This window comes from Onychomys torridus, unplaced genomic scaffold (genome assembly GCF_903995425.1).
Source record: "Onychomys torridus unplaced genomic scaffold, mOncTor1.1, whole genome shotgun sequence".
Taxonomy (NCBI): Eukaryota; Metazoa; Chordata; class Mammalia; order Rodentia; family Cricetidae; genus Onychomys; species Onychomys torridus.
Window position 1 is genome coordinate 54,880 of NW_023413738.1, and position 27,595 is coordinate 82,474.

The window sequence follows — 27,595 nt, forward strand, 5'->3', positions numbered from 1 at the left end:
GCTCTATCTAATGTTTGGCTGTGGACCTCAGTATGCTCACTCATCATATTCTGGAGAAAGCCTAACTGATGTCGACTGGGCTAGGCACCAATCTATGAGTGAATCAGAATTTAATTAGGGATCATTTCACTGAATTTGGTGTGTGTGTAGGAGTAAGGACCGTGCATAGACTTCCACAGCTGAGAAGAGCTAGATAGATGAAAATAGAATACTTCAAACAGAAAAACCACTGGAATCCACTAACTGAATTTAAAATTTTTATTCATTTGATATTGTATTTGGGTAGCAAGGTCTACAGAGATGGATGTGCCCATGGAGACAAGAGGAGGACTGAACAGACTGTCCTCTCAAGAGCAACAATTGCTTTGGCACCTGAATTATTTCCTCAGTCTCATACACTGGTTTTCAGAAAAAAAGGCTTCATTGTATTCTACTTCTCTTGTAAGGAAACATTCATTTTTGTTTGGTCCTTTGCTGAGCCCTTCGTAATATATTGTTCTCAGTCGAATCCAGACAGGTTTCTCCAAAGAAACCCTCTTGGGAGGTGCATGGAGCAAGTAACTATATTAAATCATGGTTTCCATCTCAATGGACAAATTATCAATCCATAAAGTACAAAAGAGTCCAGTCTCTCTGAACCTAACCTGCTATTCAACACATTAACAGCTGTATTAAAGGCTGAAACACCATCTGTCTTTCCATAGTTTCACTGAATATGCTCCACAAATCCCATAGTCTATCAAGGTGTCATTAGTAACAACACTGACTGCTGCTTCTGGGTGACAAGTGTAGGTCACAGCTGACCAGGATCTATGATCGCTTCATGCGTTTGTGTGGAGGCTCCAGGAAAGTATCCAGTGCAGTAGACAGGGAGCCATATGTTTCAGCCACCAAGTGGGGGTATGATCCCTCCATTATCTTCCAGCCTGAGGTCTCAGAGACCTGAGAAAAATTAGCTGTAATGAAATGCATTGCCTGGGTTTTCAGTTTCCATGAGCTGTGGAGGTCAGCCAGGAAGAGAGTGTGGGCAGCATTCTCCACAGAGAGATCCCTGAAGAGGGCGTCCTCACACATGACCTTCAAACGTTCCAGGGCATACTTGTCAGCAGCTGCCAGCACAGAATCTGCCATGCTGTGCAGATCTGGTGCCTTTCCAGTGTAAATGAAGTCCATCATTTTCTTTATGACTTGTGGCTCCAGGTCATGGATCTCAATGCGGCTACTTTTGCTCTCCTTCATATCATGTTGAAACATGGCTCTGAAAACTGGAGAGCAAGCTGTTAAGATGGCCTTGTGAGCTCAGAATTCCTGGCCAGCTACTTTCAGGCAGCAGTCTGTGAATTGGGAATTCTCCCACAACTCTCCTAGCTTATCTTCTAGTGTGCAGCTGGGAACCTGGATCCCTGCCATTGTGTTCTGGACAGAGATGTTGAAGAAGTCCTGGACCACACTCACCTTGCAGAGAAGGATGAACACATCATCTGGGAGAAGTGAAGAAGCATGGGACAAGAAGAAATTTCAACGGATGACCATTTGGAATCCCCAGTCATAGCATGGCAAGAACCTAAAGCCCTTCTAGCTTCCCCTCCTTGGATTTTCTTTCCTTCTGTGTTTAAGACTTTGCACAAATATGACTCTTAAGACAGCTGAGCAACACTAGGCAAACTGACAGGTAATTTATACTTCCTTCATCCACTCCCTTCGGGTTTACTCTCAACCACTATTTGTCATTGGCTCCTATTGAGAAAGTTGGGATTTTAATGTGTTCCCGAATTTCCTCCAGAATACCTGTAGGAGAAATTCTGGATGGTGATCCTAGCTCTGGGCTATACCGTCCTCTGACATTTGCCTGGAAGTAGTTTCAAGATTAAACTGGATCCAAAAGGAAGAACTAGCAATTGTTTTCTCTCTACCCTGCGGGTCACAATAATATAAAGATTTAGATTTTAGTTTTTGTTTCGCTTTTGTTCCTTCTTCTATGAGTGTGGAAACTTGAGTCTCTGAAATTATCTATCAAGATTTCAATAGTAGATTCAGAGAAGACAGTCTAGGCTATTAGAGACTGTTACATTATTCCAATTTTTTTCCTAGAATGAATCTTAATTCAATAGGTAACTAGGTTTGACCATTAAGTACAACTTTTTAAAAATTGGATCATTTTATACACTCATATCAATACTGTACTTCAGTTTTCCAAAGTAACGACACATGAACAAGGAATCTCTCTGGGTATGGAGGAAGAGGATTTATTAGAATGACTAAAGGCTGCAGTCCTATTAATCCCACATTGGCTAGCCATGAAGAAAATGTCAAAGAATCAGGTACTTACTCAGTCCAGGAGGTTGAATGTGTTGACTGGTCTTCAGTATATGCTGGAATTCCAAAGATAAATTTTCTAATGTCAGGGAAGGAATGGAATTGCTGCAAGTTGAGGGCAAGCAGGCAAAGAGAAAGACCCTCCTTCTTCCATGTCCTTTTATATGCTTCTAGCAGAGGGTGTGGCCCAATTTTGAGTGTGTCCTCCACCCTCAATTTGTGGATTAAAGGTGTGTGTCTTCAGGCCTTGATATCCGGGTTAACTGTTTCTTTCTATCTCTTAAGTCTGTACTTGAAGTGGATGTACCTGCTTATCTTATGTACAACATTTCTCATTGTTGTGCCCTGAATATTAGGATTTTAGATAATTCCAGGTGTAGTCACCTTGAGAAATAAGAAAAACCATCACAAGACTACTTTACGTAGTGGGATTCATCTTCCATAAAATAAATATGCTGTGCATTCCTACAAAGCCATTATTTAATCTTCTTGGGGTTTTGTACTAATTCCTCCTATAACCTGGATCTGGGAAGATGTGTTTCCTTTGCCCTCTCAGGGGTCTCAGTGTTCCCAAGATGGAGACCATGGTTGGAGAATTTATAAGAGTGGGCAGGATGCAGAGCCAGGCAAAAACCTCTGAAATTGGATGTATTATTTCTGGCCTTTTATTTCAATGAGACTCACAATCTGCAAAATGGCTCCACCAACTTGCATTGGTGATCTTGCCCCTTACCCTCAGATACATCTTCTTAGAAACACTCTTCCATATCCACTTAAGAGTGTGATGGGTGTTGGTGGCACACTCTTGTAATCTCAGCACTTGGGAGGCAGAGGCAGGCAGATCTCTGTGTGTTGGAGGCCAGCCTGGTCTACAGAGCTAGTCCAGGACAGGCTCCAAAGCTACAGAGAAACCTTGTCTCAAAAAACCAAAAAAAAAAAGAAATAAAATAAAAAAGGGGTGTGCTATGAAAAGATCCTTAGTGCTTCTCTATTCCATCATGGTGAGTGCCAAGATTCAGCTTCTCAATAACTCATAATTTTCATCCTCCACTGGTGAGTTCTATCATCTTTAAATTTAGAACTTCTTTGCTTACTCTGCTGGACCTTAAAAGGGAGACAGTATTCTGGTTTCCAAAGGATATATAGTATATTCAACAGTTACTGAAGAAGACGTTTTGAGATCATTATCCTTGGAATGTGATCTATAAAATGTTCTCCACATCTATCATCACTCCCCAGTACATCACATCAAGAGGGTATAAGCTGAGAGGACAGGAAAATATCTTCAGTGATTCAATCTTAGCCTAGCTCTCCTGCAAGTCTGGTTCCAATGCTGCTCATCACTCAGTACAGGGTAAATCAGTGAATTGGTTTTGATGACTAAAATTTTGTTTCCTCTTAGGAACCTTTGGCAGGTGAAAACCAGTAACATCAGTAACTATTCTCTATGTGGGTTTGATGTCAGTGTGGCAGGTATTTATTCTATCAAATGTGTGATTTGAAATGCAGCTAGACAATCCCTGCCAGACCCTTTATTTGCAAACCAAGTATTTGACATTGCCAGCACAGACCTCCCAAGGGGAGTGAAGGGTGGAGGGAGAGAACACAGAAGAGACAACTGGAATTGGACGAAATATAAGTAGAGATGTGGAAACCTAGTGCAGTAGAAACTTCCTGTAATGTTTGAGGGTGACCTTAGGAAGGACTCCTAGTAATGTAGGATAACAAGCCTGAACCAGCCGTCTTTGGTAAACCAGTGATGGAACTGAGACACAAACACATCCACAGAACCTTGAACCTGCAACCTGCATGCAAGAGTTCCTGGGATAATTTTGGCTCAGAACTTGTGGGAGACATGAATCGATGACTGGTCAATCTTGAAAGTGAAGCCAAGAAAGGTTGCTGATGCCCAATACTGTGTGGATGGTCAGGAACCAGAAATTGGGTGGCACAGAAACCTAGATGGAACTGAACAAGACATTTGACAAAAAAAGTCAATGAAATAATACCCAATAATATTCTCTTATACTCAGAGATTGGCACCTAGCCAAATACTTATCAGTTAGGCTTCCCCAGCAACTGATGAGAACAGATACTGAGTTCCACTGCCAAACATTTGGCAGAACATGGTGAACAACAAGGAAGAGGGTAAGGAAGGATTGAGGGTCCAGAGGGGTCAAGATTACCAATAGAATATAGCCCACACAATCAAATAAGCAGGGCTCATAGGGGCTTACAGAAATTGAAGAGGCAATCATAGAGCCTGCAGGTGTCTGTACTATGTCCTCTGGATACAAGTTGTAGTGGTTTTGCTTTGTGAGTTTTGTGGGATTCCTAAAAGTGGGAGCAGGGTGTGCCTCTGACTCTGTTGCCTGTTATTGAGAATCTTTTCTTCCTTCTTGCTTGTCTCCTCCAGCCTTGGTATGAGGGTTGTTGTGCTGAGTTTGCTTGAATTTCTGATCATAGCCCATCATTGTTGGATTAGCCAGGACACAGCATATATGTCATTCTAATAATTACACTACAGTGTAATACAGTGTGTAGTGCAAATATTACATCTATAGTAATATATAGGTAATTATATATAATTATATACATATACATATTTATTTATACTTCTATTCTGTCTGTTCAGGTGTATGAATGTGTAGAGACCACCTCAGGTGGTCATTATAGTGTCTCCCTCTCTGGTCTTTCAGTGTCTCTCTGTCTCCCTCTATTTCTCAGTCTCATTTGTTCTCTCTGACCGTCTTTCCATCTCCTTCTCTGTGTCTCTCAAAGTGTCTCTCTTTCACTTATTCTCCCTCTTTCTCAATCTTTCTGTCTCTTTCTTCCCATCTCTCTTTCTCCTCTCTCTGTGTGTCTCATTATGTATTTCCACATCACCTGTGTGTGTCCTTTTGCCTGCATCTGTTTCTCTCAGTTTGTTTTCCTAGGGTAATGAGTGGCTTTCTTTGGTAGGAGGACACTCTTGTCAATTAAGACCTGTGCCAACTCCTGTTGGGGTCCTGAACACCTTGACTCTGTCAGATTACCCAGTGAACTACCTACTCCAAATAAAAGCTCCACCTGTCACATTCCTGGAATGAGACACTATAGGGAGACAGCTGGTGCTTGCTGCTCCTTGGAGCCTAAGTTCCCTTGTGAGAGTTGGCACCCATTCTCTAGGAGCATGTTCAGGGGAGCTCAGGACTGACAAGGGAGAGCATTTTTCTTGAGAATGAGGGGTTTAAGTGATTGCCTATTTTCAAATGACAGATTTGAGGGAAATTATGTACCACTCTGAGCCTAAATCCACATGGTGAAGAAGCTAGTAGTTAGTCACCTGCAATAAGTCCAGCTCTGAAACCAAAAATTCAGAGATCAAAACCGGTTGACTGATTTATCCTGTTCTTTGGTATAGGCAGCATTGAAGCCAAATTTTCAGGAGAGCTAGGCTGGGAGTTGCTGAGTAGATTGAATCACTGAAGTTGTTTTCCTCTCCTTTAGTCTTAGTCAGTGCCCCCAAACATGATGAATTGGAGAGAGATAATAGATGTGGGGAGCATTTTATAGATCACAATTAGAACAGGAACCATCCTGCCTTCCTCATAACAGCTTACTATCTTCTGCGGGAAACTAGAATACTTTCTATAGAGTAAGCATGGATGTTCAAAGTTTGAAGAGGACAAAGCTCACAGTTTAAAACGTGAAATATAAGGTAATTAGAGGCTAAATCAAATCAGTCAACATGATTGAACTGAGAAGCATTTAGGACTTCACATAGCACAAAGCAAAAATCACTTATGGTGTTTATTCTTGGTTCCCAACTTGACTACATCTGGAAAAAACTATAGTCCTAAAATGGAGGACACATCTCTGAGATTTTCTGCTTAAGTAGCAGAAGTAGATCCACTTCCAATATGTAGTTGGAGGTAGGAAGAGCTATACATTTAATCCAGATCTCAGGACCTGAAGACACACACCTTTAATCCAGATCTTGATGCTGGAAGGCACACCCTAAATTCAACCACACCCTCTGCTGTTGCTGTTTGCCTGCTTGCCCTCACTTTGCAGCAAGTCCATTCCTTCCCTGGCTTTAGAGAATATTTCTCTGGAAATCCAACAGATACTGAAGACCAGTTGAGCTCTCCAACCTCCTGGACTGAGTAAGCACTGGATTCTTGGACTTTCCCTTTAGAAACTAAACATCTAAGAAAATAATTATAACTGTGACCCCAGGTTGAAGCAGAAAAAAATACCAGTTCTTCATTTTGGATCAGCTTTGATTTCAAACCATAACAAGCAGATAAATGAGGGTTCCTGGTATCCAAGAGCTGGAGCTACACACGGATCAGCATCCAGAATTTCTCCAACTAGTGGACAATCTGAAACTTCCATTATTGCTTGTAGGGAATGTGGTAAGCCATTAAATATCCCACTTTCTCACCAGGAGCTAATGACAAACAAATGGTGTATGAAAGTACACCTGGATAGGGTTGACGAATAAGGCAAAGATTACCTGTCACATTACTTAGTGTTGCAAGTGTCCATAGAGCCCACTGTGGGGAAAGTTCCAGTTGTAGATCTTCCTTGCCAAATTAGAGAAAATATAATTTATGAAGAATCCAGGAGTTATCAGGCTTCTGCAAACTGAAACTGGGGATTCAAAAAGTTCATCTTTGGAGATTTTTGTCTTCTCATGGGCTTTGGATTCTCTTAAGATGACAAGCTCACCCTCCTATGCAAGGTGGTCATATTTTAGGACTCCTTCTGCATCTCTTATGAGGGCAAGAATCCAGGAATCCAGGTTCCCGGTACTTAATGGCAGATGATGTAGGATAGCTTTGGCAGAGTTCCCCATTCATAAACTGCTGCCTGGTGGTAGCTTGCCAGGAAATCCAGGCTCACAAGGCCATCTTAGCACCTCACTCTCTAGTTTTCAGAGCCATGTTTGAACATGATGTGGAGAGATCAAAAGGAACCGAGTTGAGATCCATGACCTGGAGCCACAAGTCTTCAAGGCAATGATGGGTTTCATTTACACTGGGAAGGCAACAGACCTCTACAGTATGTCACATGTGACAGTTATGTCAGATGCTATACTGGCAGCTGCTGGCAAACAAGATCTGGAGCATTTGAAGTTCACACGGGACCATGCCCTCTCCAGGGACCACTCAGTGGGTAATGCTGTCCACATTCTAATACTGGCTAAACAGTATAATGCAAAGCAGCTGAAAATCAGGCACTAGACTTCATTACAGCTCATGCTTCTGATGTTTCCAAGTTCTTAGGCTGAATACAATGGTGGGCTCATATCCTGACTTGGTGGCTGAAGCATACAGATCCCTTGTTTCTGCACAGGGTCTGTTCCTGGAACTCCATCTGAAAAGTCTGAAACAATCCAAGGACATGTTCAGCTCTGACCTAAGGTGACTTCCAGAAGTACCAGTCAGTGTGGTTGTTTGAATGCCACGTGGGTAGACTCTGCTAGCAAACAAACTTGCCACCTGGCAACAGCAAGCAGGCAAAGAACACAAGCTTTTTCTTTCTTATGTTTTTATAGGATCCCAGCAGAAGGTAGTGCCCAATTAAAAATATGTCCTCTTCCATCAAGATCCAAAATAAAGGAGTATGTCTCCATGCCTCAAGATCCAGATAAGAAGTGCTTCTTCCTACTTCAAATTTATCATAATATCCCTCACTTGTGTGCTCTTCATTTTAAGATTTTAATTAATTCCAGATGTAATAAAGTTCACAACCCAGAATAGCCTTTACAAATTCACCCCTTGTCAGCTTCACCCACAATCATGTATCTTTATGCTATGCTTAATTTCCAAATGAAAACAAAAACCAGCTCATAATTCCACCTAAACATAATTTTTGTCCATATACAATTCCAAATGAAGGATATATTTAAACAAGTTATAATTTCACCTAACATAACTGTACCCAATACAATCACAAATGCATCATAATTTAGCATAGTTGGTGATGTCCCTGGATGAATGTACTCTCTTTATCTCAAATTTGAATTTGATAATCATTGATACTCTATTATTGGATGTTTTATCACATGATAAAGTCAATGAAAAAACCCCCACAAATATCTGTATGAACACATTCTTAACAAAATACAACAGGATTATTCAGTCAACTGTATTGCTCTTTTCTGTAATTTCTTATATGGCCTAAGTTCCTGCTCCTCACCAGCTGCAATACGCAGGAGAACAGGCCCTGTACTTTACCAGGACAACACAGCAGATCTGATCATGTTGATGGGTATTGGTCAGGAGATTGTGCCTGTGTGTGTGTGTGTGTGTGTGTGTGTGTGTGTGTGTGTGTGTGTGAATGTGAGATGGCATGATGGCAGAAGGGCTGGAAATGTGACCATATTCCTTGCTGGCATCTTCAGTGGGTGAGGTAGCAAAAGCAATGCTGGAGAGCTTGCCCTGTTTTTTCCATGAGGGACACCTGGCAGGCTGAGTAACCCAGCTACCACCAGCCTCAGAACCAGGGCTATTTAGCCAAACCCAACATGGACATTGTAGGGAAAAGGGATTAGCTAAAGAAACCTACTCTGAACCTAGAGCCCATAGCCAGTGAAAGAAACACAGCCTTGATCTGGGACATGAACCAGTGAGAGAAACACTTTATCTCTAAAGCTAGAACCAAAGAAACATGCCCTGACTCTGAAACCAGTGACAAAGAAACACACTTTATCCTTAGATTCAGAGCCAGTGAAAGAAATATGCCTTGGCCTTAGAATTAGAGCCAAGAAGCTTAGAAAAGCCACTGAAAGAAACACAGTTTGGCTCTGAAAACAGAGCTATCTCTGCCCCTGACCAATGAAACTAAATAATCCCTGAGCAAAAAACTTTCTCCTGAAGAAACTCCCCCCCTAAGAAATCTTATATAAACTACCTGCCTGTTTAGGTGTCAGCTGTTCTTTCCCACCCTGGTAGAGGCAATCACTCTCTTGGATTTCTCCTTCCCAAATAAATCTCTTTCTCAAAAAATATCTTGGGTGGGAAGATGTTCATTCACTGGGAAAGAGAGGATGAACCTTGCAGAGATGACCTGTAGAGGACTGAGCACAAAAAAATCTTGCAGAGACATTCCCTTAGGGGACTGAGCAATTCAGAGAAGAACAAAAGAACCTCCTGAGAAGTCCTTTAGGGTACTGAGCAAGGAGAGCTGAAAAAGTAACAACTTTTCACTGGAGCCAGAGGAGATTGCTATGTTTCAACAAGGGTTTCCCCTTTACCAGAGTGAAGTAAAAGAAGCAGCACCTTGGGCCAGAGAAGATTTAGAGCTCTGCTGAGAAGCCCTCATAAGTGGGGGATAAGCAAAGCTCAGCTTTAGAAGCTCTCCAAAGGATAGCAAGATTGCTATATCTTGTGTGGAGAACATCCCTCACTATTCCCCAACTCCAGGTAGCTAGAGCTATCTTAGTAGCTTAAGGTATAGCCAGACTCCTCAAGCAGTCAGAATACCTTCACCATGCCACATCAAGAGTTGCTACACATGCTTACACACCTCATTTATGAACTGCTGAACCATGTGAAGGGGCTTGACCTGCAGATTCAAAGCTACAGGAGCTCATTACACAAGGCAACAATGAAGGTTATCCAAGAGGAGTCCCAGTGAATGTCCAGTATTGAGCCAGAGATCTCAAACCAGAACAATGACTCATTGAAATGATGACTTACAAGTTAAGATGTATGGAGTAAAGGGTATATTGTGTGACTCACTGTGTCACACTACAGCTTCCATTCTGGGACTTGTTTTTGTTTGTTTGTTTTGTTTTGTTTTTTGAGACAGGGTTTCTCGGTGTAGCTTTGTGCCTTTCCTGGAACTTGCTTTGGAGACCAGGCTGGCCTTGAACTCATAGAGATCCACCTGCCTCAGCCTCCCAAGTGCTGGGATTAAAGGCGTGTGCCACCACTGCCCTGTGGGACTTTATTTTTGTATGTTTTTTAGTTTGGTTGTCTTTGTTTTGTTTTGTTTTTTTGTTTCTCTTTTGAATTTTGTTTTGTTTTGTGGGAGAGGTTCTAAGGGGGGAGTACAGATATGAAGGGACAGGGAGATAGATGGATCAGGATGTATGATGTGAAACCCACAAAGAATCAATAAAAAAATTGATTTAAAAAAAAAGAAGTCAAGCATTTAATCACAACCCTCAGGAGCCTGAGGCAAGCAGATCTCTGCATTTTTTGGTCCAACTTGCTCTTTAGATTGGATTCCAAGACAGCCAAGATTATGTAAAGACATTTCCTTTCCAAAACAGAAAGAGAAAGAAACCAAATCAGCCTGAAAGCTGTATTTCATTGTGTGTGGTGGTTAATGCCTGCAGCTCATCATAGCATTGATACTGGCTCTGGAGAACTGCTTTATACAGGAAGGTTATTGTAAACAAAGATTCAAGATCCAGTCTTGAAATCAGTCAAAATGACTATGTATTCTCCATGTGTTTAATAACAGTGATATTGGGCCTGTATTAGGAAACAGAGGCAGCACGAGTGCTGGGTGTTTGATAGATATGTGTTGGCATACCAAATGAGATCTCATCTCCAAAACAGAAACAAACTCAGTAAGAATCCCTCAAAGTCCAGATCCTTAAATATGATCCCCTCCCCAAAGTCTGATTTCTAACGTGGAAACAGTGCTGTCCTTCTGTAATTATATTCAGGAGGCAAAGGAAGAACAATATAATCTGCAGTGGCATCCTGGAATACACAGGGAGTTTAAGGGGGTCTTGGGAAACACAGTTCATTTGAGTTGAGGCTGTCCTTTATAAGTGGCCTAAGCTCTGAAAACCAAAGAAACAAAATTTAAATGAAAGAAAAAAATACTAAAACAAAGATACAGCATAATTTTTAAAACAAGAGTTGAACAGAGACCTAATTATTAAGGAGAATATATAAAGGATGAATAAGAAATAGAAGAGGCCCTCAACTTTATTTGTCAATACAGAGATGAAAATCAACAATTATCTATCTCCATTTTCTTTAAAAATCTGTTAGAGCCATGAGTGTTGAGTCTGTGGAGAAACTGGGATCTTCATTTCCTGGTCTAAAGAAGTCTAAGTTGATAAAATTACTAAATAGACAGTCCCACCAAACCTGAAGCATAACAGGATGCCAGAGTCTGGCAATTCCACTCCTAGGATATCCCTTTTGGAAATGAATGAAAAGTCAAGAATGTTTCCCTTCTTTGGCATTTGTTTGTATGGGACTATCTGTTGCTGTGCTTTCAAGGGTGTATCTAACATCCTGAGTTTGGATTTTTCCTTCGAGTGCTTTCTGTAGGGCTGGATTAGTGGAGAGAAGTTGTTTAAATTTGGTTTTATCATGGAATATTTTATTTACTCTGTCTATGTTGGTTGAGAGTTTTTCTGTGTATAATAGTCTGGGTTGGCATCTATGGTTTCATAGTATCTGCATAACATCTGTCCAGGACCTTCAGGCTTTTAGAGTCTCAAATGAGAAGTCAGGTGTTATTCTTATGGGTCTGTATGATACATGGTGAGCAGAAAGGAGAGCCTGGAACCCCTGAGATTACTATCTTCTTGCCTGACTTTCATTCCATCCAGACACACAGTCCCAGAATGACTCCATAATCTTTAGGGGTGGTCTTTCTGATGCCTCTCAGATAATTCTATTTGGAATCAGTCTTCCAGATCCAACTAAGGGTGTGGTTTATAAATATCCTAAATCCTTCTCAAGTCAACCACTTAGATTGAACAGATTCAGTTTCTCATTAGCTCATATTCTTCATCCTCCACTGGTGAGTTCTGGGCTTAACCTCAGAACTGCTCTGCTCATTTTAATGGTCTTTAAAAGTGCAAGATTATGCTCATTTCCATTAAGTGCAGAATGTTTTCAACAGAAACCACAGAGTAAGGTGCTTTGAAGTCATCCCCCTCAGTAGTGTGATCAGTAGTATGTTCCCTTTACCTCTTATCTCTACAGTTAGTCCTGTCTTAGAGAGACTTTCTAAGCCTAAAGGACACAGAAATAAGTTCAGATAAAATCAGCTCAGCCATTCCCAGTCCTGCTCTTCAGTAAGTCTTGTTCCAACACGAATTTCTGTCAATATGCAATAAATCATCATTGGTTTTGACCCCTTGATTTATTATTCAACTGGTAGACTTTGTGCAGATGACTAATTAGTAGCATGGGTGACCCTTCACCAGGAAAATTCAGGGTCACTGGAGTAGACACCCCTTCATCATATGTGTAATTTGAAGGTTTTGTTGGTGATCACTTCAAAAACCATTGTTTGTAAGAAATGTGGCCATCTCCCCTATATGTCTAAACAAAATGTTTCTATCAGATTCCTCATGCAGAGGCGAGAGCCCAGGGGCAGGTGTCTGATTCATCTAAAAAATTAGGCAGAGAATGATCACAGGGACACTTGGAGCCCTGAAACTCAGGTTGTACCATTTCTAGAGTACACTGGCCACCACACTCTTTTTTCTCTGACTTGCTCTGAGAATCCTGGTGTCTCATGTCTTGTCTCTGGAACCTCAATAGAAACCGCAAAACTATTGTGGGGCATAAAATCTCAGGGGATGAAGATACTTTAAAAGCCAAAAGTGGCTTATACAGATGTTCAGCAGACTCTAAGAAACCTCTCATGCAGACTCAGACTGCTACAGCCAGCAAAACTTTCTGTAACCAGAGATGTAACAATTAAGATATTCTACAAAAAAACCAAATTCAGGCAATATTTATGAAAAAATCCAAGCCTACAGTATGTGGTTGAAGGAAACTCCAACGTAAGGAGATTCACTTTAACCATGAGTAATACAGAGAATAAATAATCTGAGAGCAGTAAAGGAATGTAGGGAAACACACACATACACACAAACACCACCACTACAACAAGAACAATAAAGACAACAAAATATTAGGAATCAACCCTCATTGGTGATTGATGTCTCTCAATATCAGTGGTTTTGATTCCCCCACCGAAAGGTCACACAGTGTGGATTGGAAAGATATTGAATCCTTCTGCTGCATCCAAGAAATACACTTCAACCTAATGGGTAGAGATTATCTTAGGATAAAGAATTGGAAATGGATATTCCAAGCAAGTGGACCTAAGAAGTAAGTAGTAGTTGCTTTTATATCTAACTAAATAGACTTGACTTAAAACTAATCAGAAGACATGAGTTAAGACACTATACACTCATTAAAGAAAAGGGGCACAAAGATAAACAAAATCAGAAAAAGTAGGTTCCACTTACCAAAATGAAATCAAGATCAGATATGTATTTTAAATAGACCAACAAACCTAAGGAAAATAGCATGATAGCTAAAAGTCTCTTTACCAAATAAAGCCCAGGACCAGATTCATTTGGCACAGATATCTACCTGCCATTCAATGAAGAGTTAATGTCCATCATCCTCAAATTATTCCAGAAATTAGAAGCAAAGGATCATTGCCCAATTTATTTCATGAGTCTGAAATTACACAGATAACAAAATCACACTCTAATTCCCTTATGAACACTGCAGCAAAAATACTCATGAAATAATTACAAATTAAGCCTCAGAATATTCAAAAAATATTTACCATGATCAACTAGACTGTATTCTAGATATGTAGGAAAGGTTCAATATGAAAAAATAAAATTGTAATTGACCATATAAACTCCCTAAAGACCAAACCTCAGAAAGACATTAACTCATGATCATATCATTATATGGAGGAAGAACTTTTTTCACTAACACTCATTTATGAGGAAACTCAGGGAGAACACAAGTGACATGCATAAATACAATAATGACAGTTTAAAACAAGTCTATAGTCAACATCAATATAAATAAGAGAAACTTAAAAAAGTCTTCTAAAATATGGAAAGAGATGAAGTCTGACTCTCTACATATCTAGTCAATATAACAACTGAATTCTTAATGAGAACTTAGGGGAGCAGGAGATCCCAGCCGTGTCAAGAACAGAGAGGAAGAACAAGGAAAGAGAGACCATAATTAATGAAGATCCCATGGGAATAGGAAGAAGCAAAGTGCTAGAGAGGTCCCCAGAAATCTACAAAGATACCTCCACGATTGACAACTGGCAATTGTTGAGAGAAAGAACGAACTTACCTACTCTGGTGTTGGGATGACCAAACACCCTAACTGTTGTGGTAAAACTCTCATCCAATGACTGACAGAAGTAGATGCAGAGCTCTGGGATCCAATTGGTGAGAAAGAGGAGGAATTTATGAGTGAGAATTGTTGAGACCATGATTGGAAAAAGCACAGGGACAAATAGCCAAACTAGTGGAAATTTATGAACTATGAACCAATAGCTGAGGAGCCCCCAACTGGATCAGGCCCTCTGGATAGGTGAGACAGTCTATTAGCTTGAGCAGTTTGGGAGGCCCTCCAGGCAGTGGGATATGGATCTGTCCTTGGTGCATGAGCTGGCTGTTTGGAGCATGGGACTTATGCGGGGTACTTTGATCAGCCTGGGTGAAAGGAGGAGCAGACTGGATCTGCCTCCCCTGAATCTACCAGACTGAGCTGAATCCCCAGGGGAGTCCTTGCCATGGAGGAGATGGGAATGTAGCATGGGGGGAGTGCAGAAAAGGGGGTGTTAGGAGGGAGGACAGGGGAATCTATGACTGATAAGTAAAATTAGATTAAATTATGAAATAAAAAAATTGAATTTTCTATTAAATCATAAGGCAAATGACAATAAAAGAAAGAAAGAATATTTCCTTGTAGAAGATAATATAATACACATACGTTAGGTAAAAAAATTCAACAAAGAAATTCCTATAGCTAATAACAATTTTCAGAAAATAAGCTTGAAAAAATCTAAGGTAGTGAAAATTTTGGTTAGTATGCATTGAAGGACAGGTCTATTTTCAGTAATAGTATAATAATAAAAAATTAGTAGTTGACCAATGTACAAATGAGAGACAGACATGGAAAGAAATCAGAGAAAGTCACTTTTCAAAGTGGCATCCAATAGCATAAAACATCTTTGGGTTAACTCTAACCTAGCAAGTGAAAGACATCATAAAACCTCAAGTCTTTGAGGAAGAAATTGAAGAAGATATCAGAAAATGATCTCCCATGCTCATGAATCAATAAGATCAACATCTAAAAATGGCCATTCTACAAAAAGCAAGGTATGGATTCAAAGTAGTTTCCTTCAAAATTTCATCCAATTCATTCCACAAATTTAAGATAGGGGAGGGGTTGGGAGGGGAGAAGATAGGGGAACCCATGGCTGATATGTAAAATTGAAACACAAATATAATAAATAAAATTGGAAAAAAATTTAAAGGCCATTTACAGCTTCATATAGAAATACTGAAAGTATAGGATAGCTAACAAATTACTAAACAATAAAAGAACTGCTGTAGGTATTACCATTCCTGATTCCAAATTGTACTTCAAAGCTATAATAAAAATAATAAAGGAGTATTATGACCTCAGGGCCTTATTGCTGCTGAAGGCTATGTCTGGGTCAATGGCCCCTCTGCATTCAGGGTCTTTGCCCAATCTTGATACTTTTGACAGCTGAGCAACAATAAATAAACCAACAAGTAATCATTGTTTTCTCCATTGACCAGTCATACTGATTCTCAAACAGTATTTCTGTTTGTCATTGGCTTCTGGTGAGACTGGTCAGTCAAGTTCCTATATCACCAAAATTCCTCTAGAACCATACGAACCATCGGAAACCCCTTAGTTTTGCATTTTCTGCATTATAAAAAACCCACATCTTCTATCTTCCTGGCTATCTTCTCAAACCTGTGATTGGGGTGAAAAGCTATTATGGCAGAAAATAGAGTTTACTAAATTGGACTGAAAATATTTGGGTCTGTACTTCAGTGAGAACATCACTACCCATCTTGGCCCCTTTCATGGAGTTTTGATATATTTCTTCATTCCTCGTTTGTCTGTACCACTTGCCATCTTCCTGGATTAGGCTGTTGAAGTCTCTCATTCTCTTTAATCATTGGAAAATGTTTACCACTGGGAGCTATAATGAATTTCTTGCTTGGCAGACATAATCTTTCTTACCTCCATTGTGGAGGAGCAGTCCAATTGCCCAATGTTTATTTTGATCAGTCACCCCTCCTAATACTGTTATTTCCCTCTAGTCCTGTTGAATTAAGTACACCAGAATCTCAAAAGTGGCTGGGAGAAATTGGAGCTTCAGTTCAATGGAATGTTTGTTGTGGCTGCAAACAGGAGCACTGCCCCACACAGCTAATCACGCTGGAATCAAAACTTCGAGGCCAGAAGAACATAAGGTCATGGAATCACGAAGAATTTTTTCCCAAGAGGTCACTAGGGGTCATAGTGAGTGGTATTATTTCCTTTTCTACCACATGGTGCCTGGACCCATGGATCTGGGCTATGGAGAAACTTGCCTCCTAAGGTATCCTAAACCACCACTCTGGGGTTGCTGCGATGTAGTGGGTAACCATTCCAGCTTTGATCTGGAAGTTCCAACACATATGGAGGCTTTGGTAACTGTCATGCCTACAAGGCAGGCCAAGAGAGAACCCTGAAGACCTGAGATCCAAATGGGCCGACTCTCGTGATTTCTAGACCCTAGAAGCTGGAGGTAGACTGAGCTGAGTTCTCCAGAGAACACCTCCAGACTGCTCTATACCATTCCCAGACCCTGTAACCAATCCCTTCACTTGTAACTTACCACAAAATAAACCTCCATTTTAACTACGTGGGGTGGCCTTAATAATATCACCAACACTGCTATTTCCATCGGCTCTATAACTATGTCTTGAAAGTTCATAACAGCTGCTTCAGGAGGTTGGTGTACCTAGTACATCCAGTGGAATCCATGATTGTGGGCCTGAGTTGCACCTCTCTGTCTGAGAATTTAGTATCTTGGTCAGAAGCTATACTGTGTGGAATACCATGAGAGTTGACAATGCATTCTGTTAGTCCCCGTGTGGTAGTTTTGGTAAAAACATTATAGGCAAGAAATGCAAATATATTACTAGAATAAGTATCTATTCCATGAAGGACAAAGTGTTGTCCATTCCACAGAGGAAGTGGTCCAATGTAGTCATCCTTTCATGACTTTGTAGGCTGGTCAGCCTGGAGAATGATGACATGTCTGGCACTCTGTTTTGGTTTCTGTTGTTGGCAGATCTGGCATTCAGCAGCAGCTTTAACCAGGTCACTCTTGCTGAGTGGATATCCATGTTGTCATCCCATGCATAACCCCCATCTCTGCTACCACAGCTACTTTGATCATGGGCCCATTGGTGAATAATTGGGATAGCTTGTTAAAGAATCTGAATGTACACTTAGTGGGTCATCCTATCTACTTGATTATTGAACTCCTCCTCTGATGAAGGCAACTTTCATGGGCATTTACAGGGGACAAAAATCTAGACATTCTCTGCTCCTTTGCAGATGTGTCCAAATACTACTACCTCGAATGTCTTTCTAATTTTTCCCTCTTTTTGTTTTTATTTTTTCTTTTTCATACAGTCCCACCTGAATGTAGTCTACCATAACTCTAATCCATACATAGAATATAGATATAGATATATGTAGATAGATAGATAGATATAGATATATAGATATAGATAGATAGATAGATAGATAGATAGATAGATAGATAGATACTACGCCTCTGTTACTGTTCAGAAAAGCAAAGGTCTTCTGGGGATATCAAATGAACACAAGATAAAAAAATGAAATAATAGTTGGCACAAACCCTTATATCAAGGCTTAAGGAGCCAAATCAGAAGGAAGAAACATTTCCAATATCCTACCAACAGTTCAGATACTCCCCATGCTCCTTCAGTTGGGCTCCCACAAAGCCCCTGAGATAAACAAGCACAGTATGTAAACAGAGGACTTAGTTCAGACCCATGCAGGCTTTGTGATTGCCTCTTCATTGTCTGTGAGCCCCTATGAAACATGTTTAGTTGACTTTGTGATTTCTGTACCCCCAATGTCTTTGATACCTCCTACAACACTGCCTTCCCCTCTTCACTGAGATGTGCTCAATGTTTGGGCAGCATTCTCCACAGAGAGGACCCTGAAGAGGGCATCCTCACACATGACATTCAATTGCTCCAGGCCATACTTGTCAGCAGCTGCCAGCACAGCAACTGCCAAGCTGTCAAGGTCTGGAGCTGTTCCTGTTTAAAGGAAGTCCACCATTACTTTGAAGACTTGTGGCTCCAGGTCAGGGATCTCAACACGATTCTTTCTGCTCTCCTCCATGTCATGTTCAAACATGGCTCTGAAAACTGGAGAGCGAGCTGCTAAGGTGGCCTTGTGAGCCTGGAATTCCTGGCCAGCTAACACTAGGCAGCAGTCTGTGAATCAGGAATTCTCCCACAGCTCTCCTAGCTCATCTGCCAATGTGCATCTGGGAACCAGAATTTCAGGCTAGTTGTTCTGGTCAGATAGGCTCAAAGAGACCTGGGCCATGCTACCTGAAATAAATGCTGCATTAGTTCCATTAGTGGAGTGAGAAACTATATGAAAAGATCTTATACTTGAGCCCAAGACAGGAGTCAGTTCCCCATTGAGAGAATTGCACCCACACTGCAGGAGCATGCTCACTGAAGCTCAGAACTTACAGGTTTACTTACAAATGAGGGGTCTTGCGAGAATTGTCTACCTTCATTACCAATGACATATTTGAGGGAAAGGGTCCATGCCATCATGGCCCTTAATGAATACAGAAAAGTCACAGAGGCCACCAGTTAGCCACCTTCCAAAGGTTCCTAAATGACAAACTTAAAATTATGAGATGAAAACCAATTGATTGATTTATCCTGGACTGATGGATGAGCAGCATTAGAGCCAGACTTCTAGGAGAGCTAGGCTGGTGATGGCTGAGTTGATTGAATCACTGTAGGTATTTTCCTGTCCTCTAGGCTTAGTGAGTCACTCTAGACATGATGAACTAGAGAGAGATGATGGTTGTGGGCAGCATTTTACAGATCACATTCTAAGAAATGTTTCAAAACCCCTTGTTCAATAACTGTTGAATATATTCTGCACTGCTGTGGATATCACTCTGTATAAATAAAATGCTGTTTGGCCAGTTGCCAGGCAGGAAGCATAGGCCCGACAAGAGAGAAGAGAATTCTTGGAAGTAAAGGCTAGGGGGAGAGATACTGCCAGCCGCCATGACAAGGAGGATATAAGATAATGATAATCCACAAGCCACGTGGCAAAGTATAGATTAATAGAAATGGGATAATTGAAGATAGAAGAAGTAGATAACAAGAAGCCTGCCACAGCCATACAGTTTTTAAACAATGTAAGTTTCTGTGTGTTTACTTGGTTGGTTCTGAGCATCTATGGGCCTGGTGGGTGAGAGAGATAGGTCCTGACTGTGGGCCAGGCAGGAAAACTCTAACTACACTGCACCATTTGAAAACCAAAATACGGTCTCACTTAGGGCCAACAGAGTAATCATGGAAGATCAAAGTTTAATGAAGACAGAACTCACAGGTGGAGAATGAAAATTATGAGGTATTGAGAAGCTGAATGATGGCAGTCACCATGATGGAGTCAAGAACTCAGGATCTTCTCATAACACACCCTTAGTGGATCAAGAACAGTTTTTACAAGGAGGATAATCAGAGGGGGAGGGTCAAGATCACCAATGAAAGTTTGTGGAGCCATCCCAGGAAATGTGAGTCTGGATGAAAAAAGACTGCCACTTTCAGAGTTGCTGCCTGGTTCTGCTTCTCGACCACGATACATAAATTCTTCCATCCAGATCTCCATTTTGTGAACATTGAGAGCCCTGGTAGGGTAAGGAACCACCTCTTTCCTGGTCATGTTAATGGGAGGATTTAGTGTAAAACCCTGAGAAGAGGAAATAACAGCTGTGCAGGACTGAACACCATCCATATATTATTTAAGATGAATTGCAGTAAGCAAAATGAACTTGAGGTGGATTTGTTGGTTCCCAACTTAACAAGACATGGCATTAACTAAAACCCTAAAATGGAGGTCAAAACAGTGAGAAGTGGTTTTGCTTCATTTGATGTAGGTAGATCCATTTCAAGGACAGACTTTGGAAGTAAAAAAAAAAAAAAAACACATCTAATCAGAATCACAGGGCCTGAACACACAAACACACTCCTTTAATCCAGATCTTCAGGTTGGAAGACACACCCTAAATTGGACCACACCCTCTGCTGGAAGCCTCTAAAAGGACGTGGAAGCAGAGAGCTCTTGCTATTTGCCTGCTTGCCCTCACCTTGCAGCTAGGCAATGCCTTCCCTGGCAATAGAAAATATTTGGAACACCAGCAAATACTGAGGACCAGCAATCTTCGGTTTGCTCATTGATCATTTCAGGCATTCTCTCAGACACTTATTTTCTCTTTGTCATTGGCTTCTGGAGAAAAACTTCAGCCAAGTACCTACATCACCAAAATTCATCTGCAAGACTCTCACAAAATCTCAGGGGATCAATAACCTTACATTTTTGGAGTTATAACAACCCCACTTTGTTGGGAACCAAAAATTGGATAGCTGTGCCTTGACTTTTCTTGCTTGGATGATCTGGCATAACCGCACCCATTGATTTGCAAAACAATCATTCCCTGAAAAACCACTGTCGTGGGTATTGTGTTCCCTGAAATATTGTGTGTTCCCAGAAATAAACATATCTGGGGTCAGAGAACAGACAGCCACTAGAACAGAGCCAGAAATGGTGGCTAGAAAATGGGAAGAGTAAGCCATAACAAGTTGGGCGGTGGTCGTACACACCTTTAATCCCAGCACTTGGGAGGCAGAGCTAGCTGGATCTCTGAGTTCAAGGCCACTTTAGAAACAGCTAAGCATGGTGACCCAAGCCTTTAATCCCAGAAATATAACCTTTAACCCCAGGGAGTGGGCGCAGAAAGAGAAAGGTATATAAGGCATGAGGGCCAGGAACTAAGGAGAAAAAAGCATGTAGTGAGTAAAGCATTCGGCTGGTTAAGCATTCAGGCTTTCGAGCACAGTTCAGCTGAGAGCCATTGGGATGAGGATTCAGAAGCTTGCAGTCTGAGGAAACAAGACCAGCTGAGTAACTGGTGGGGTGAGAAAACTGTGGCTTGTTCTGCTTCTCTGATCTTCCAGCATTCACCCCAATAATCTGCCTCAGGTTTGATTTCATTAATAAGAACTTTTAAGATTCCTACTACAAACCACACAATGTACTTTTAGATTAGCTTCCTGGAGTATGTTTGATTGATCAGTTGTTCAAGCATTGGACCAAAGAGACCCCTCCCTAACCCTTTTCCAATTGATTGATCGGTTGCTCAAGCACTGGACCAAAGAGACCTCGTCCTGAACCCTTTTCTAACAATTTTTTTCATCTCCCTCCCTTCCCCTCATATCCACCAGTATATAAGCTTGCTTCCCTTTGCAATAAATGAGACCTTGACATGACTCAGACTGACTCTGTCTTTCTTTATGCGCCTGGTCTGCTTCCACTCTCGCCCCCATTGGTCTTTCAGGTGGTGCCTCCTCGGGTTCTACCCAATAACCTGGCCTGCAGGACGGGTCAAGTGGCGCCTAAACGTGGGGCCCGAGGCACGGTGACCCACCGGACGACGGATAACGACGGAGCTCCGGACCACACAAGGTAGAGACGCCGGGACTGCATCACTCCTGCAACCTGGGAGAGTCTTGAGGTAAGCACAGTCGTCACATAACCATGGGCAAAGGTCTATCAAAAGAGGTTATTTTATTAAGGAAATGAAGGGCAATCTCAGGGAGAGAGGACTAAGAGTTAAGAACAAGGATCTGATAAAATTCTTCTGTTTTGTGGAGGAGAAGTGCCCTTGGCTGGTAGTTAATGGCCCAGGGATTCACCCACTAACTTGGAATAAGGTTGGAAAAGACATCAACAAATTACTTAAACAGGGAGAAAATGTTCCTGATCCTTTCTTTCGTTTTTATGGTGTGATCAGAGATATTTTAAAAGAGGCAGAGGGAGACGGGTGTGTTTCACATTTATTAGCCCTTGCGGAGGATTTTCTCTCAGACTCCTCCTGCTAGATGCCCGATAATGAGTCCCGAGCCACAGCAGCTGCTCTGCCAAAGAATGAACATAAAACAGAGACAGCTGCTTTACCCCTGGCAGAGACTCAAAAGGCTGCTCCGTCTAAAAGTGAAAGTAAACCGGCAGCGGGATCACAGGCAGCCCTGCAGCTGCCCCGGCCTCGTGTGCCCCTCCCTTATTGATGAGCCTATCCCTGCCACTGAATTAATCCCTCCTTTGTTAAAGCCTCCCACTCCAGTCAAATCCTATAAAAAAAAATCTACCCTGTCATTCATAAAAATGCAGCAGGCGATGACTGGCTTGACCCTTCTTCAGAAATCAGCCTGGATGAAGAGGCAGCACATTACAAAAGAGAGAGATATGATCCCCCTCCCTTTTCTCAGTCCCAAGCCTTTTTTGATAGCCGCCAAATAGGTGAGAGGAGCCTTCATTGGCACTCTCTGCCTCCCTATGTCACTCCCACTCCCAACGCCCTGAGCGCTCCCATTTGTAGGGAGACAATGACAAGACAAATGGGCCCCGCTATACCTGGAATGCAGGGTCTCTTAGAGACCAAGGAGGCAAGACTAAAAGGGCACTGACTGCAGTGTCCCTCTCTTTCCCACTAATGACCCACTCTGGCGCTCAATCCCAGGATGTGAGGGAACAGGCAGACACCACTCAGAGTGCTGACAGAGATACTGAGGTTGTGGAACAGGGGTCTTTGGCCTTGGAAGGAGAGGAGGAGGACCCAGTGGAGAATCATGACACTGACCAAATTATATATAAAAAACTAAAAATAAAACATCTAAAGGATTTACACTCAGCATTCAAAAATTATGGTATTAATTCGCTCTTCACAATTTCAATTCTTGAAGGGCTGGGGAAGGGCTGTTGCCTCATGAATGGAATAAGGTGGTTCAGTCAGTTTTAACACGGAGTCAATTTTTGACCTGGAAGGCTGAATTTATAGACAGGGCTGAAACACAGGCAGTCATAAATAAGAAAAGTCCCCAGATGGCTTCATGGTCTTCTGATAAGATTATGGGGAGGGGCAAATATGCCACAGAGGAAAAACAACAGAAACTCCCAGCGGGGCTTCTGGCACAGACGGCCCATGTGGCGATGGCGGCCTGGCACTGATGCCACTGTCATAGCCAAAAAATATTGGCCTGACTCATGGCCACTGGAGCCCACTGCCACACATTTAAAGGGGATAGGCCAAATCCAAAATATACTACGAAGCTCTAGATTCCTAAAATGGGAGGATCCCGGGGGAAATACTGGAACAGTAAGGACCTTTGTGGTTGAAGGTTTGCCAATAAATCTGTGGGGAAGCGATATAATGACACAGATGGGGATCATCATGATGAGTCCCAATGATAAAGTGACCCAAATCATGCTAAAGACAGGATTTCTGCCTGGCAGAGGGTTAGGAAAGTTTGAACAGGGGCAAACTCAGCCCATCATGCCCATCCCCAAGCCAGACAAAGGGGGATTAGGGACAGACCTTTTTTCCTAAGGACCACTGCTCCTCCTGCACACCAAGCCGATAAAATAACTTGGAAGTCTGACGACCTGGTTTGGATAGACCAGTGGTCCATGCCTCAGGAAAAAGTTCAAGCTGCCCTCCAGTTGGTGCAGGAACAATTAGAGCAAGGGCACCTTGAGCCTTCCACATCTCCATGGAACACTCCCACCTTTGTAATAAAGAAAAAAAACCTGGAAAATGGAGGTTATTAGAGGATCTTAGGGAAGTAAATAAGACTATGGTCCCCATGGGGGTGTTACAGACTGGATTGCCATATCCTGTGGCCATCCCTAAAAAATATTTTAAGATTGTTATAGATATTAAAGATTGCTTTTTCTCTATCCCCCTGCATCCTCTGGATTGCAAATGATTTGCCTTCTCTATACCTGTTGTGAATCATGTTGGACCTAACACCCGATTTCAATGGAAAGTATTGCCCCAAGGTATGGCCAATTCACCCACATTGTGTCAAAAATATGTAGCTCCATCCATTGACCCGGTGAAGATCCAGTACCCTGATGCTTATATTATACACTATATGGATGATCTATTGATAGCAGGGGAGTCTGAAGAAAAAACACAATATATAGCCCAAAAGATAATTGCTTTACTTCAAGGCCGAGGATTCTATATAGCCCCAGGAAAGATACAGACCCAATACCCCTTCTTGTTTTTAGGATTTGAGTTATATCCAGACCTTCTTTATACCCAAAAAATTCAGATCAAGAGAGACAAGCTCCGTTGTCTTAATGACTTCCAGAAACTTCTGGGGGATATCAATTGGCTATGACCTTATTTAAAAATGACCAAGGTACAGGTACCTCCCCTCAAAGATATTCTCAAAGGGGATTCCGATCCTCAGTCCCCCAGATATCTTACTATAGATACAGAAAAGGCACCACAAAAAATTGAGTCAGCCATCGCCCCACAATACACAGGATATTTTGAGCCAGCCTCACCTTTATATTTGATCATTTTTTCTGTTGGGAACCAAAAGTTGGATAGCTGTGCCTTGACTTTTCTTGCTTGGATGATCTGGCATAACTGCACCCATTGAATTGCAAAAACAATCATTCCCAGAAAAACCACAAAGTGTACTTTTAGATTAAACTTACTGGAGTATGTTTGATTGATCACTTCTTCAAAGCATCGGACCAAAGAGACCTCTCCCCAACCCTTTCCTAATTGATTGATCTGTTGCTTGAGCACTGGACCAAAGAGACCTCGTCCTGAACCCTTTTCTAAAATATTGCATCTCCCTCCCTTCCCCTCATATCCACCAGTATATAAGCTTGCTTTACTTTGCAATAAATGAGACCTTGATGTGACTCAGATTGTCTCTGTCTTTCTTTATACGCCTGGTCTCCTTCCTCTCTCGCCCGCATTGGTCTTTCAGGTGGTGCCTCCTCGGGTCTGACCTAATAACCTGGCCTGCAGGACGGGTCATTTTTCTACAGATTTTGCCCCCACGGTCCTGCTCTGGCAAGAACCCGTGCCCTTACTCTGGGTATACCTTCCTGTTGCAAAAAGAAAAATCCTTCCCACCTACCCCTCTTTGGTTTGCCAATTGATTGTGCTGGGGATAAAAACTTCCACACGATACTTTGGGCGAGACCCTGATGTTATTATTATACCATATGATAAAGAACAGCTTGAATGGCTATGTACCCATAGTCCTGATTGGGCCATCCTTGTTTGTACCTATATAGGGAAATTTGATACACAGATGCCCATTAATAAACTCCTATAATTCTTTTCCCTTACTTCTGTTTTTCTCAAAAATACCAGAATGGAGCCCATCCTAGATTCCCCTGTGCTTTTCATAGATGGGTCAAAAAATGGCAGGGCTGCCTATGTCTTCAATGGCCAAAAGAATGTTATAACAACTCCTTTCAAGTCAGCTCAGTTGGTGGAGTTATATGCTGCACTTGTTGTCTTTAAAGATTTTAAAAATTGCTCCTTTAATTTATATTCAGACAGTCGATATGTGGTAGGAGCCTTACAGGCTCTGGAAATGGTCCCAGTAATTCAACCTATTACTTCTACCTTCCAAATGTTTTCTGAACTGCAAAAGTTAATCCGACAGAGGTCATTACCCTTTTATGTTGGCCATATTCGTGACCACACAGGCCTGCCTGGACCCTTGGCTCAGGAAAGTGAGATTGCTGATTCTGCCACACGTTCTATCTTAATTTCTCATCTGGAACATGACCAGATAGCAGCCTCTCATGAGGCTCACCACCTTCATCGTCTCAATGCTCAAATTTTGAGACAAAGGTTCTCAATTACCAGGGAGCAGGCTAGGGAAATTGTAAAAAGCTGTAAAAATTGCCTGATGCTCATACCTGAACCCCATTATGGAGTAAACCCCAGAGGGCTTATATCTGGACAAATATGGCAGATGGATGTCACCCATGTTCCCTCTTTTGGTAAATTAAAGTTCATACATGTTACTGTAGATACTTTCTCTGGATTTATTTGTGCCTCCATTCACAGTGGAGAAGCCACCAGAGATGTTATTAATCATATGTTACATGCCTTCACAGTGCTGGGCCAGCCAAAATGTGTAAAAACCGATAATGGCCTGGGATATACTAGTAATAAATTTAAACAGTTTTGTTTACAATTAGGAATTAAACACATCACTGAGATACCCTATAACCCTCAAGGCCAGGGTATCGTAGATAGAGCTCACCAAACTTTAAAAAATACTCTTAGTAAACTCAGCTCACAAAAGACACTGTTTCCCTTTAAGGGGAACCAAAGGGCATGCTTTCTCATGCCCTTTTTGTGTTAAATTTTTTGACATTGGATATTTTTGGAGAATCTGCGGCTGAGCGACACTGGCACCCAGAGACCAAGCAAGGGTATGCTCAGGCCCTTTGGAAAGACCCAATCACAGGAAATTGGGGAGGCCCTGATCCAATTATCATTTGGGGAAAAGGGTCTGCATGTATCTTTGATTCCAAGGAGAATGGGGCTCACTGGCTACCTGAGAGACTGGTCAAGCCATATACTGCCTCCCAAACCCAATCTAAAATCTATGGCCAAGATTAATGATCATCACTCTTTATGGTGTCCAGTCCTTAACCCTGAGACAAAGATTTCTCTCTCTCTCTCTCTCTCTCTCTCTCTCTCTCTCTCTCTCTCTCTCTCTTTTTCACTCTCTCTCTCTCTCTCTCTCTCTTCAGGTGTGGTTGAAGCCTGCTACAGAATGAGGAATTCTGCCCTTACCTGCCTTATGTGGCTCGAACTGATGCCTGCCGTTGACACCAACTCCAGCCCTCATCTCTCAGTTCAACAATCCTGGCTTATTGTGAACCCCAATACTGGAACCATTGCCAATTCCACCTCCTCCAGCGCATTCCCAAAAGGGGCATGGTTCCCAGACCTATATGTAGATCTTTGTGATATAGTGGGGGGAGATTGGGACCCCTCTGATCAGCCATTCTTCCCGGGGTATGGCTGTTCCTCTCCGGGTCAACATCATAGTACCAGAAATCAGAGATTTTATGCCTGCCCTGGACACGGTCGGTCCCAAGACCAGTTAAAAAAAATGTGGAGGCCTAGAGGATGGCTTCTGCACTGCCTGGGGGATGTGAAAGCTCCATTCACATCTGGTGGTCTCCCCCTGTAAAAAATGACCTCATTAAGGTCAAGGCTTGGGATTGGGACAGGTTAGGTACAGGCAAGTGTAATGCACAGCCCCAGGGACCCTGCTATGATTCTTTAAAATGGCCTGGCAGATCAT

The 27,595-nt window shown here is 41.9% G+C and overlaps 1 pseudogene; it reads right to left on the reverse strand.

Annotated features, from left to right (window-relative positions):
- Positions 1 to 810: 810 nt before the first annotated feature.
- LOC118576456 lies at positions 811 to 25,957 on the reverse strand (annotated as a pseudogene).
- Positions 25,958 to 27,595: the final 1,638 nt, after the last annotated feature.